At 50.4% G+C, this 14,331-nt stretch overlaps 1 protein-coding gene across 5 annotated transcripts in view; it reads right to left on the reverse strand.

The window, feature by feature from the left end:
* The window catches only part of ATP9B (ATPase phospholipid transporting 9B (putative)), a 257,177-nt gene that overhangs the window by 74,766 nt on the left and 168,080 nt on the right, over positions 1 to 14,331 (reverse strand). The gene's annotated exons all lie outside the window — the stretch shown is intronic.

Below are 14,331 nucleotides of genomic sequence, written 5' to 3' on the forward strand. Positions count from 1 at the left end.
CCCATAAAAAAATCTGTGCCCGGTGTAACCGTGTCACGAAAACAGCAGACAGGACGCACCTCCACCACGTGGTGAGGCTGCTGACCCTCAATCACGGCGACCCAAATGGCAATTCGTAACAATAAAAGCACACTTGGAAAACAACGTGAAGGAGTCAGAGTCAGCGAAGACAGCCTGTAGGCAAGTTAAAGAAAATTAAAATGATCATAATGAGTTATTTGTCCATAACGCTCCCATCTCAAAACTCCTAAGACCTCTCGCGGTCAGAAAGAAAAGTCGTAATCGACAAATACACAGACCTTTGAAACCGGCCTCACGACCTCTTGGCTACTCACAATGCCAACACGGCAGGGAGACCAGCCGGTCAGGGAGGCCAGACACCCCAGGACGGCACGGGGGGCAGAGCACGGCAGCCTCTTGGCCTCACGGGCGGCCTCCTGTTAAGGTCTGGGGTGCAGACACCACTCTCCCTGTGGGGCCGGGGTGAGCGCCCAGAGCGGCCGGCGAGGAGCTTGAGGAGCACTGGCGAGGGTCCCGGCGGCAGCCACTGAGAGCCACCGCCTGGAAAGGCTGAGGGGCACGGGGGCTGGAGGAGGGACACGCGGCATCTTGTGCGGACCTGTCTGTGAGCCGGGTATCGGCGATCGGACAGACCCTCTGAACCCGGACACTCAAGTGAGAGGCTCAGCGGGCCAGCGAGCGGGCAGGGGCGGGCAGGGGGCCAGGCCACTGATGACCAGGGTGCAGGGGGTGCAGGGGGCGGTGTGGGTCCCTGTGGAGCTCGGCACGGTGGGCTCGGCAGGCCCAGAGGCCAGCGCGGTGCGGGAGCACGACCTTCTTCTCTTGTGTACCGGGGTCAAATTATTTTGGAAAACGTCAGCCTGCCTCAACTACCACAGGGCAAATGGGTACTTTCCCGGAGTTCACAGGGTGCTGCTGGGCTTGGGGTTGAGTGGAGACCAAAGGGGCACCTTCTGGGTTCTTCCACGGGGTCCTCTCGACATCATGAACGGCCACGATGTAACAAAACAACTGCTGTCGTCACAGAGCCATAAGAACCTGCTGTTTCATGAGCCAGTGTGACACAAGGTGGCGGGAACGGGCCCGGCCGGGGCGTCAGGAAGGGTCGCGCCCGAGCACAGGCTAACTGGGAAGCATGGCCGTCTCACCAGCCCACCTTCCTGACCAAACCCCCCCCCCCCCCACCCCACCCCACCGTGGCCTCCCTTCCTCTACACAATGTCTGAGGAGGAGACCCGAGCCCTGGGTAAAGGTGAGGTGTATTTTCCTAAAATACGCAACGCGACTCGATGCCCTTGAGGCCCCACCTGCCTGGCGCACCTCAGCTGGCACGCTGGGCCCGGCGCCTGCGGCTGCTCAGGGGACAATCCACCTGGACCAGCCCACGTGCACTCCTGCCTGACCCAGGCTTAGTCTTAGATCTTAATCTGAGCAAAAGAAAAGTCATTTTATTTTTTTTTTTTTATGTTTTTTAACGTTTATTTATTTTTGAGACAGAGAGAGACAGAGCATGAACGGGGGAGGGTCACAGAGAGAGGGAGACACAGAATCGGAAACAGGCTCCAGGCTCCGAGCCGTCGGCACAGAGCCCGACGCGGGGCTCGAACGCACGGACCGCGAGATCGTGACCTGAGCCGGAGTCGGCTGCTCAACGGACTGAGCCACCCAGGTGCCCCAGAAAAGTCATTTTAATGAGAAGTTTTAATCAAAAGTCATCAAACCCCTTTCCTGTAAATTGTCACCGCAAGGAAACGGACAGATGTGGTTTTATCTGAATCTCCCCCAACGTTCTTCATCTTGTGACATCTTTATACTCTGTGACATACTGAGGGTGGCCGGGGATGTTCAAGCCTCACTGGCTGAATTCACCCAATGCCACGCAGTGACGGTGCCGCTCGGGCCTCCGTCAGGACCTGGACCTCTTCCCAGGCTTCAGACGACTGTATCTGTTGCCGATCGAGCATCCGGCCTTCGCCTTTCCACAAAAGCCTTTAAGTGCGGGCATACGACACACCGTCCTCTCCCTGCGCCACAACACAGAGCAAGTTTACGGTTTCTCCACGAGGAAGCCATTTCTCCACACGAGTGAACAGCAGGACAGAGCTGGCGAGTGACCCTGGGTTCCTTTTTCCTTTCGCTTCCCGTATGTCAGTAATCACCTCCTGCCCACTGCACGGCCCAAGTTCTCCTGCACCTGCTTTCCATGTTCCGCCCGGAAGACGCGTGGGTACCTGAACTGTACAGGTTTAAGGCGACGTGTGACTTGTACTGATTCTTAATTTTCAAGTTTCCATCATCGTGGACAAACGACAACTTGAGTCCTCCGAGCCTCAGTAACGGTACCTGTAAAATGCCACGTATGTGCAAGATGGCTGTGGGAACTGCACTAACACATAAAAACAGGTGAGTTGCATCACTGGAGCAGACGACCACCGGTCTCAACAGCCAGACAGGGTCTGATAGGAAAGACAGGCCCTGGGCCAAAACGGAACGGACAGGGGTGTACAGGAGGCCCTACCCCAGCAGCGAAGGCAGGACGCGAGCTCGGAGGGCACGGGCAGGACTTTAGGTGGAACAAAGGCGGAAATCCACCCGAGTGCCCTGAGAACCTGCCTGCACTGCACCCACGGCCATGTGCACAAGGATAAACGAAGTGTGGTCTTGGGTCCTAAGAACAGAAAATCTGGAAAGGCATGAAAGCAGTTTAAATTGGTACAGCAAAATTCCGAATCGCATTACGTTTCCGAGTGGGCGTGGGAGATTTGAAATAACGTGGTGTTTTGGGAAAAATAAATGGGAGTGTCAGTGTTCCAGATGAACTGAACCAAAGAAATCCTGGAGCCACCAGGAGAGTCCAAAGCTGTGCACGGGGCAGCAGGTGGCGCGCCAGGGCCCGGGGCTCCACGGGGGGCTCTGAGAATACACCACTGCTCCGAGCCACGCTTAGGGAGAGGGGGGCAGACTCAGGAGGGCCTTCCATTCAGAGTGATGTCAGCCAACCTCCCGAGCATCCACAACAAGCAAATGCTGGTCACGGGATCAGATATGGGGTGAAGGACACCAAAGCAATTCAGGCCTTCCCCAACATTCAGAATGGTTTCAGCCTTTACTGGGGAGCCACGTGAAACACTGCACGTGCTATGCAGCAGCCAGTGCTAAGGGGTGTGTGTGTGTGTGTGTGTGTGTGTGTGTGTGTACGTGCACGCACACGCACACGCACGCCCGCAGAAGTCATCCTGTATGGCAGCAGTATAAATATATTTGTGCAGGAGTGAGGCCAAATCTTTTGTGTCAACGTGTCAAAGGGATAAACCTTCCTATTAAAGGACTAACACTCCCTTTAGTTCATAAATGAATAAAAGTACTAAGTATATGCAATTTGATGCACCTTCAAATAAAATGTCTCCAACAGCCTAAGAATGAAGGAGCAGCGAAGGTACCCGTGACAAGCCACCCAAACCAGGCAGGTAGTGCTTGTGTCAAAACGTCAGTAAGCAAGCTAACCAGGAGAAAGGGACCAGATGAAAAGGTGGAAGGCTTGGGGCTGGAAAAGCTCAGCTCGGCTCTCTACACAAAGGGGACAGTGACCACAGCGAAGCCAGGCCGGAGGAGAGGAGGAGGGGTCCCGCAGCACCCGCACCACGGGGGCCTTGCACGCACAGCGGACACGCAAGGCTGCGGCACAAGAGACCCACCCCGGCCTCCAAGGGCAGGCAAGGGCGCCGGGCCTTACGGACTCACGCTACATACAAGACAAGCAGTGGTGGGTTCAGGGGAGATGCACTCCAGAACCGGCTGAAATAAAGTATTTGCTTTTTCCTTGTGTAATTTAGCGAGCAGAACACGGGCTTGAGGCCTCTAACGCCGTCTGTGTAACCAGGTGAGGAAGGTCTGGCAGAGAATGACACTTAACCAGAAGAAAGCAGAGTCGACAGACGGGGAGAAGAGCCCCAAAGGGCGCTGGGCTTCCCGTTCGAGCCGCACCCAATGAGCGGGCTGCGTGGCTGACCTTCCCTGCACCCGTTTGATAAATGAACCAATGCTCCCTTAGATTTATACTTAACTTAAAAATTGCACGTACTGATCTATCATGAAAAAGTGCCACAACTAAAAGGCAAATGAGAAGGGTGCCTGGGTGGCTCACTCGGTTAAGTGAATGACTCTTGATTTTGGCACAGGCCATTATCTTGCGGTTCGTGAGTTTGAGCCCCGCATCGGGCCCCACGCTGACAATGCAGAGCCTGCCTGGGACTTTCTCTGTCTCTCTGTCTCTCTCCCCCTCTCCTGCTCATGTGCATGTGCATGCTCTCTCTCTCTCCCTCTCTCTCAAAATAAATAAATAAATAAATAAATAAATAAATAAATAAATAAATAACTTTTAAAAATTAAAAAAAAAAAAAGACAAATGAGATAACTATTTTGGCCAATATAAAGAGCTACCTATTATGAGGTTAAAAGCCAACAGAAACGGATACACGAAGAATGGGGCAAGACTCAGAAGGACAAAGGCACGAAGAGTGAATTCATGCTACTGAGGCATTACTTTAAATAAAACTTTATCCCATGAGGAAGCAGACGGGAAAAGGCGACAGGTTAAGAACCCTCCGGAGGCCACAGCAGCGGGAGCCTCAGGGCACGAATGCTAGCTCATCGCCCCCATTCCAGAGCCTGAGACCTCCACCTCCCAGAATACACTAACTCTCATGGACCAAAGGTGGTGACAGTGTTTTGCTTTTTGATAATTCTAACTTTGACGTCGTTTTTAAGACTCACAAGAAGTAGCAAACCAGGAGGGTTCCCGGGTGCTTCCCCAGTGACACGTCACACCGCCATAGCACACCCCCCAGGCAGAGTTGGGGTTACAATACGAGTAAGTCAGATGAAGACTTCACTCGGGCTTTGTCAGTTTTCACACGTGCTCTCTGCTTTCTGTGTCCCAAGGACAGACTCATGTCACACCCCATCCACCATCGGGGTCAAACGGTTCCATGCAGCTCGCACGCTCCTCAGCTAAACCCCCACCTGCCCCCGACTTGCCCCCTGGCAACCGCTGAATTGTCCATCGTAATTTTGTAACTTCAAAAATGTCCTATAAATGCCCCAGTGGTTGTCTGTATCAATACTTTATTCCTTTTTATTGACGGACAGTCTTCACTGAATGGACATACTAGAGTTTATCCGGGTGACACTGTCTTAACAGCTTGCATTTCCCAGGTTCACTATGATAGAGCTGTACTTTGTGTTTAAAAGAAAGTTTGCTACATTCTCAGGAATAAAGTTGATCACACTTAGGACCTGAAAGTTTTACCCTTGGAAAGTACTACCATGGAAGTTAATCAGAAATTTTCAAATTTGTCTTTTTTTTCTTTAATGTTTTACTTCATATTTTTTGAGAGAGAGAGCGAGTGAGTGAGCAAGCGCTAGCAGGGGAGGGGCAGAGAGCGAGGGAGACACAGAATCCGAAGCAGGCTCCAGGCTCTGAGCCGTCAGCACAGAGCCCGACGCGGGGCTCGAACCCACGAACCGTGCGAATCGCGACCCGAGCCAAAGTCAGATGCTCAATCGACTGAACCGCCAGGCGCCCCTAACTTTCTTTACATAAAAACTGCAAGGAAGTTCTGTGATCTTGGGTCATGGCTGGCTATCCTACTTGAACCAATGTTCCCACTGAAAACAGTAAGAAATACCATGTAAAATATTTTTTTTTAAGTTTCTGGAAAGAAAGAGAAAGAGCAGACTAGACAGTAAGGGGCTTCTGGGCTGGGCCCTGACCAGGTACCACACAGGTGAAGTGACCACAGGACCCCCTCTGCCCTGAGACCGCCAGCCCCCGATGGTCTGAGCTTTCTTGTCAGCAGCCTTCCGGTGCGGGGAGCAGACACAGAGGCCAGGACCAAGGCAGGTGGAGGTCCCACCAGAGGCCCCTCTTTCCAGGAGAAGAGGCCAAGAGGGGCTACACCCCACACTAAGAGGGGACTGGGGAGCCGTGTGCCCACACGTGGAGAAGGAGCCAGGCTCCCACAACTCAGGGACGTGAAGCGAGTCTCACGTTCGGAGGAAGATGTTCCGTGACAGGAGGCACCCACCTCCATGTATCAGCAGAGGCAGGGTATATGCTTCAAGAAGACAGCTTCCATTTTTTACCTCAAATCACTCCTATAATTAGCTTCTCAAATACAATCACCAAAAAAACCCACAAAACACCCCAGAGATAAACTGAAACCGAAGCACGCAACAACAAACGCCACACAGCACTCAGTGAAACCACGTGCCAGAGCCAGAAGGCAAAAGTGAGAGAGAAAGACCGACAGGAACAGCAAGCAGCCTGTGACCGACGCAGACTGCGAAACAGGACCCAGGAACCAAACTGGAGTGATCACCTGCGCGGAACACGCAAATGCAAAAACGAGTAAGCAGTGTGATAAAGACACCAAACAGAATTTTCAGAACTAAAAGGCGTCAATAACCGAAATTCGGAACGCGAATGGTCTGACGGCCAGGGCTGAGATCGCGACTTGGAAGACGGGTCGCTGGAACGAGGCAGAACGGGGAATGGAGACAGAAGGTGGAAAAGAAGAAAACGAGAGGACCAACGAAGAGCATGGGGAGGACATCTGACACAGCTCGCATTCACGTCCCCAAAGGAGAGGACACAGCAGGACCAAACCCAGAGTTTTCTGGCATAAAGGAAAGGGCCCATCCACACACTCGAGAAATGCACCGAATCCTAAGCATTCTACGAAGAGAAGCTTCAGTCTGGACACAGGCGGCTGAGCGCAGAGCAGGAGGGAGCAGGTGTGAGAGCGGCCGCAGGCAGAGGGCACCGAGGAGCACAGGCCCTGGGGACCCCGCTAGCCGCAGCCAGAAGGCAGCGGGGAACGCAGGAGAAACGGTTTCTAAGGAAAGCCAAGCAGAAACCTAGCACATTCCCAACAAAGCCATACTGGACAAAAGAATAAATTTTTGACACAAGGAAAATTATTCTCCATGGAAGGCCTCAGGGTAAGAAATGAACACGGATGTACACCAAAATATACGGGGAATGTACAAAACAACAGTATCCTTGAGGCCTAAGAATGAACGAAATTAAAATAAATGGCGAAAACGGCACAAGGTCAAAGGGGTGAGGGGAGGTAAACATGGGCTAAGGTGACAGGTAAAGGAAACAGCTGCCTTTGGACTTTGACAGATTAAGAAAAACATTCTCTGTTTACAGGGTAATGACTAGAAGAACAAAAATAGCTTAAACCTTCCCAACTCATTAGCGGAGAAGTGCAATTATAAAAATTACAAGGAAAATGGTAAGCAAGGAGGAAAATCTACGACAGGTAAGGCACACTAAAAAACCACGATAAGATGACAAATTTAAATCAGAACTGTAACAGAATTACAATAACCGTGTGGGCACTAAACAGTCAAAATTTGTCAGAGAAGATAAAATTTCAAACCCAAGAGACACACATACACACAGAGAAGGGAAGTGCTCAACGGAGCCAGACAAGCCGAGCGTACTTGACTAGCAGGCACGGTGCTGTTAAGGTAAGACAAACTGGAATTTGACACAGGAAGCTTGAGCAGAGATCAAGAAAGTCACGTTATAATGAGAAAATACGTAATTCAGCAGAAATAACGTAACAATTTATATTTGTATATATCTGACACCAAAGCCACAAAGTATATGATGGCGGCAAGAGAATTCCAGGGAAAACAGATTCCCAAGACTGATGGAAGAGCTCCACACAACTCTTAGCAAGTGTTACAGAAGGCAGAGAAAAGCCAGTAGGGGTGTGGAGACACTGACAACAAGCCTCACAGATGCGCTTACACACTGTGCCAGCAATCCAGAATCCAGGTTCTCTGCGAGGGCGGGCAGGTGTTCATGGAAACCAACGAGACACTTGGCCCTGCACCTCAACTCTGCAAATGTCACACATCTGAGATAACAGAAGATACGTTCTCTAACGACAACACAAACTAAATACGGATGCAGACAATAATTAGAAAATTCAAACATGCTGGTAAATTAAGAAATGACTTTGTAATAACCATGGGTCAAAGAAGAAATCAGTGGAAATTAAAAAATATTCTGTACCTGAAAATAACAAAAATATTACATATGAAAACGTATGGGAATCAGCCAAAGCAGTATCTCTGTGAACATTTATAGCCTCAATGACATACATTCAAAAAGGGGGGAGGGGGAACTGAAAACTAGTAAATTAAGCATCTATATCAAGAAGCAAGAATAATACAAACCACAGAAGGCAGAAGGAAAGAAGGTAACATTAATAAGTTAGAGAAATACTATATGTCACAGAGAATCAAGCCTAGAGAAGCCTCGTCCAAAAGACTCCTAAAGCTGATACACCCACTGAAAGACTGATCAAGAAAAACAGAAAAGAGAAACAAGTATCACAAATGAAGAATAAATACCACAGATCCCATCCATTTGAAATAACAGGAAAATATTATGGACAAGTTTTAGGAATAAATTTGAATACAGGTACAGGTGACACATTTCCTGAAAACCATAACTGCAAAACTGAAGAAGAAATTAAAAACTTGAAATCAATTTTAACTTTAAAGTTAATTATTTAGACTGTAACTATTCAATAAATATATTTAAAACTATTAAAGAAATCAAGTCTGTCAAACATCTTTTTTGCAGTAAAAAGTTCAGGCCTCCCTGATGTGTAAATGCCCAAGGAATAAATAAGTATCATTTTGGAGAAAATATTTTAGAGATAAGAAGAGGAAAGAAAACTTGGCCATGTATTTTGTGAGACCGGCACAGCCTGGACACCGAACACCAGAAAAACGATACGAGAAAACCAGTAACAGCATCGTCACTCATGGGAATCAACGCAAAAACTTCACAAAAATACAAACAATGGAATCTGGTAACACACAAAAGAATATTATACCACGATTAAGATGCATCTTTTACCGGAAGAACATAAGGTAGGTATCATATTAGAAACTCAATCACTATAATTTTTCATATTAAAATATTACAGAAAAACTTAAAAATAAAAAATCACCTCAACAGATTTAGTAGCAGTATTACAAAAACGATATTCACAATCTTATTTTTTAAAATGTTTTTCTTTTTAATGTTTATTTATTTTTGAGAGAGAGACAGAGAGACAGAGCATGAGAGGCGGAGGGGCAGACAGAGAAGGAATCACAGAATCCGAAACAGGCTCCAGGCTCTGAGCGGTCAGCACAGAGCCCGATGCGGGGCTCGAACTCACGGACTGTGAGATCATGACCTGGGCTAAGTCGGACGCTTAACCGCCTGAGCCACCCAGGTGCCCCCACAATTTTATTTAAAAATTTTTTTTTAATGATTATTATTTTTCAGAGAGAGAGCATGCGTGTGAGCAGGGGAGGGACAGAGAGAGGGAGACACAGAATCCGAAGCAGGCTCCAGGCTCTGAACTGACAGCACAGAGCCCGACGCAGGGCTTGAACTCACAAACCATGAGATCATGACCTGGGCCAAAGGTGAATGCTCAACCAACTGAGCCACCCAAGCGCCTATATATTCATAATTTTATAACAATTTTTAGCATAATAGGAATAGGAAAAACTTTCTTAGTATAAAATGGGCCTCTATAAGAACATAGTATGCTTAATGATGAAATTTGAACGTTCCGCCCTTCACATCAGAGACAAAAACAATGTCTGTTCTCAGCACTCCCGCGTAACGAGATACCAGGAATCGGACACAGTGACAGGGAAAAGAAGCAAATGTGCAAGGGATCCAAAGAAACAAAGCTCTCGTTATTTGCTGCCAATACACTTACCTACAGAGAAAATTCAAGAGACTCCAGATTAATAATTAAAACCAATAAAGTTTTACCAAAATTGATGGGTTCAATCATTTTATAAAAGTCAATTTTATTTCTCCAAACCAGTTACAAATACATAAGAAACAGTACTTTCAAAAACCACAGTATTTACAACAGCAAAAAATATCAAGTATCTAAGAACAGCTCTAACAAAAGTTATGCAGGATTTCTGTGAAGACATTTTTTAGACTTCAACGTACTGGAGAAGACCTAAAAAACAGATAGGCCAGATTTATGGTTTGGAAAATTTAACACTGAACGCAAACAGCCAATGTGGGCAAAGGCACTCTGAAAGGACACAAGGAGGGCCCTGGTCTCTGAAATACTGGCTTATTACAAAGCCAGTATTTAGACAGTTTGTTAGGTGGTCAGGAATAGACATGCCCACCAAGGGAACAGAACAGAAGACCCCAAACCGGCCAGGCCTGTCTGAGCACCCGGTGTAGGACAGAGGTGCCCTGGCTCACTGGGGGACAGTCTCTTCCACAAGGGGCACTGAGCCCACTGGGATGGAAAACAATTCTACGTGAAAACCCTATTTGGCACTCAGAGAACCTGCCGCTTCCCGTGGTCATGGCCAACCCTGTTAACCTTTCAGAAGTTAGCACTGGAGGACAGCGCCATCGTCCAACGTACAGAAGCGCTTCCTGAACAACCTGCCCAGGGTAATAACCAACAACAAAAAAGATTTCTCAATTTGGCTACGTAAAACTTACAGGTTTTCTTCCCCCGATGATTTCACTGCCAGGTGAGTAAAACTTCCAGCTACGGACCGAAAAAGATTATCAGCAAACCAGAACTGGCGAGAATGCCTGGAACACAGGCACAACCACGCAGGCCCCGACTCTGTCCTGTTACAAGGACGGGGAATGATCTTCTGAGACTGGACGTCCTACCCTCTGGCCCGCGGTGCCAGGACTCCACACGGCCCAGGCCTGTGGCCTCGTGACTCTTCCTTTTTCCTGAAGGGCAGCATATGCTTGTGGCCGGGGTCTCCACCAGCCCATCTCCTGCCCGTAGGATTTCGGGAGTCTACAGGCTGCTCTCATTTCATTCCATGTCTGTTCCTTCCAGCGCAAGCTGACGGCATTTCCGCTAATGAAAGATTCTCAAAACCTTTGTGGGTCTCCTGTGTGTGTCACGGGGGGACCACGCCACTAGACAAGAGGCTCCCGCACAGACCTTTCCTGGATCACCCCGTCCACTCCAGGCTCTTGCTGAGATGGTTGAGTGGGTCCATGAGTCACATACGTAACCTCTTCGGCAAAAAGCTGTACAGCTACATCCTGGGCCTTCTTTCCTGTATCTGCTTTCCAAACCTTGAATTTTCTCACATTAGCCTCTTTTGCAATCTGGACATGCTGCAAATTTCCCCAACCATCGAGTGCTTTCCTAGGTTGGAAACACCCTTTTGCCCAGGCATCCCCCAAGCATGCTAAATGGAAAAGGAGGCCCCGCTGCGATGTTAAGCAAGTTCATTTCTAAGTTCTGAAGCAAACTTTGTACCTGTGCCAGCTGACGTTTTGAAACTGCGTTCTTACTGTGTGCAGCGAGCAGGGGTCTGAGCAGGGCACTGGGCGCTCGCTCCCCCAGGCAGCCGCGGGCAGAACGGGAGCGGGGGCATCCACGGGCCACGGGAAGTGAGAGGAAAAGTCTGCCTCCCAAGCCAGGCACACCCCGCCAAGCGCAGGACTTCGGACAGATGGTTCCTACGTGTTCCGCCGCGGGAACATTCTCACTCTGTCAGGTGCGGCTTTACCTCTGCTGCCCACACGTGCCTCCCGCGACTCAGCCCCGATTGCACAGTCTTCCGGACCACCAGCTAGAAGGGGACACGGCACTCTGAAGCGTGCGGACCGAAGACTGGCTGAACAAACCAGCTCCTGCACATGCCTGACGGGCGGCCACACACGTGCCTGATGGAACAGTTTGGAGCAAGTTCCGAGCAGCACAATCAGGGAACATACATCCGTTTCAGTTCCGGGAGTTAACTCCCGCAACACTGTCCTTGAAAGACTAAGTAAGTGCTATCAGGTGATTCAAAACTATTTTGTCCCGTAAAGAACAATCTCTGTGAGACAGCCTAACTTTGTGAAATGTGTAAAAAGCATCTGAAGAAAGCAAACCAGAAACAGACTCACAGAGACAGAGAACGGTTGGTGGCCGCAGGGAAGGGGGTGCGGAAGAGTGACAGAGATGAAGGGCATTGGCAGGAACAAACCCCCAGTCATAAAACAAACACGGCACAGGGAACGTAGCTGGTGATGCCGTAAGGACTCCGAACGGCAACGGCCTTCTTGCGGGGAGCATTTTCTAAGGCACACACTTGGCTAGTCACTATGCTGTGCGCCTGAAACTAATGTGACATTGTGTGTCGGCTACACTTCCGTTACAAAAATGTGTTAGGTCAGGCCGTCTCGGTGGCTCAGTGGGTTAAGCGTCCAACTTGATTTTGGCTCAGGTCATGATCTCCTGGTTCGTGAGCTGGAGCCCTGCCTTGGGCTCGGTGCTGAAAACATGGAGCCTGCTTGGGATTCCCTCCCTCCCTCCCTCCCTCCCTCCCTCTCTCTCTCTCTCTCTCTGCCCCTCCTCCACTCATGTGCATGCACTCGATAAATAAAAATTAAAATGAAATAAAATAAATAAATAATAAATAAATAAAAACTTTTTAGAAACGTGTTAGGTCAACAGAGGAAAAAGCACTTTACTTTCGAAAACTGTGCACTTTTCAACATAAAAAAATTTTTTGATCTATCCTTTATTAAATTGAAAACCATACTTAGTAAATACTAAAATATATTATTATCCCTATTTTATGGGAACTCTGCAAAAGGAAAATAAACTTGGTTGAATCAAATGTAAACACGAATTCCCTAAATCAGTGTCCTGGACGTACAAATAAAAGTGCATAAAAGTGTTATAAACAAATACTTGAAAAATGCTCACAATATGTTCTATTTCGTAACTATAATTCATTTTTCCTGCTACTTTGGTAAAAGTTAAAATGTCAAGTTTCTTTGTAGTGTAATTATACTGAAGAAAGAAAAAAACATTTTGCTATGATGAAAACATGCACAGTGCTGACGGGATCGCAGCACTCCCATAGAGAAGCGTCCCAGAACAGAGCACAGGGTCCCCAGCAGGCCGGGTGCCGTGCGGCAGAAGCAATCTCCACGTACGTCATACTCACATCTTAGAACCGACAGAAGCAACACAGAGACATGATTATTAGCGAAAGCAAATAAACGCACAAAATGAAAAACACGGGAACTGCTGAGAAAAGACGCGTTTGCTCAGTGGAGAGGGGAGGACGAGGCGGCCGAAGGAGGGAGGCAGGGGACCGCGCCAGGCGGCTGACACGTGCGGGCCAGTCACGGCGCACCCAGCCTGAGCGGGTGGGCGGGGGGGCTCCTGCCAGGCAGCGGGTTCACACCAGACGGCGGGGCTCCTGCCAGCCACGGGGTTCGCACAGGGCTGGGGGCTCCCGCTGGGGAGTGGGGTCCCCGAGCTCGGACCCTCCAGCGCTGAGTGCTCCCGGTGTCCAGTGGGCTGTGTCATGTGCTCGGCACGCGGGGCCTTGCTTCCCACGGGGACTTACAGGCTCACTCACATGCCCTGCGCGCCAGGAACCCTTCCTTGCAAGCCCCGGATGAGAGGCGGGAAGTCCACGCGGAGAGCCGAGATGCTAGTCCAAAGCAGAGATGACATCAAGGTCCTTGACCCCGGGGGCACCGCAGTCGGGCTAAGTCCGCAGACCAAACCCACAGAAACGGGTGCCCGGCCGACGGGGGTCCGGAGAAAGGGGAGGGGCTTCAGCGCTCCCCTGAGCAAAGCAGGGCCCCGGTCACCGCGTCGGGCAGAGCGCTCTCTGTCACGAGTAGCGGCGCAGACGGGACTAGACGACAACCACTCGCAGCGGAGGCCTTCCCTCGGAGCCCTTCTCCCCGCGGACTCGCTCGGAGGGCACCCTGCGTGCCGAGCGCGGCACGGGCACTGGCGGGGCGGCGCACAAGCAACCACACGGCCGCTGAGCCGAGTGCTCGCTGCCGGTCCCGCGAACGTCGGCCCTCGACCGCCCCCAGGCCCCATGTGACACCGGGCGACGCGCACGGTGCAGCGCGGGGCTGGCTGTGGGGGAGCGCGGCGGCTGGCGGGGCGGGCACTGGGTATGCGGGATGGACAGCCCGGACCGAGCCAGGACCACCGCACCTGAGCAGGTCGCTTCCGTAGGACTCTTACAAGTACCACTTCCCCGGGAGGCTCTGGGGACACACGTGACCTCTCTGTCACCGGGGCCCACTGTGGGCACTCGGTACGTGTCTACGTGGTGACGACGATGCCGCGTGACAGCCGGACGGGCCCTGCGCACGCCTGCCGCTCTGAGAGCGGGAAGGGCTCTGTGCCGGGTGGCTCCGTAAGCGTGCGAGGCCCCAGCACACGCCATGCGCGCTGTGCC

This window comes from Lynx rufus, unplaced genomic scaffold (assembly GCF_022079265.1).
Source record: "Lynx rufus isolate CCGP_SWC_20201006 ecotype Redwood Valley unplaced genomic scaffold, mLynRuf1.p SCAF_20, whole genome shotgun sequence".
Lineage (NCBI taxonomy): Eukaryota > Metazoa > Chordata > Mammalia > Carnivora > Felidae > Lynx > Lynx rufus.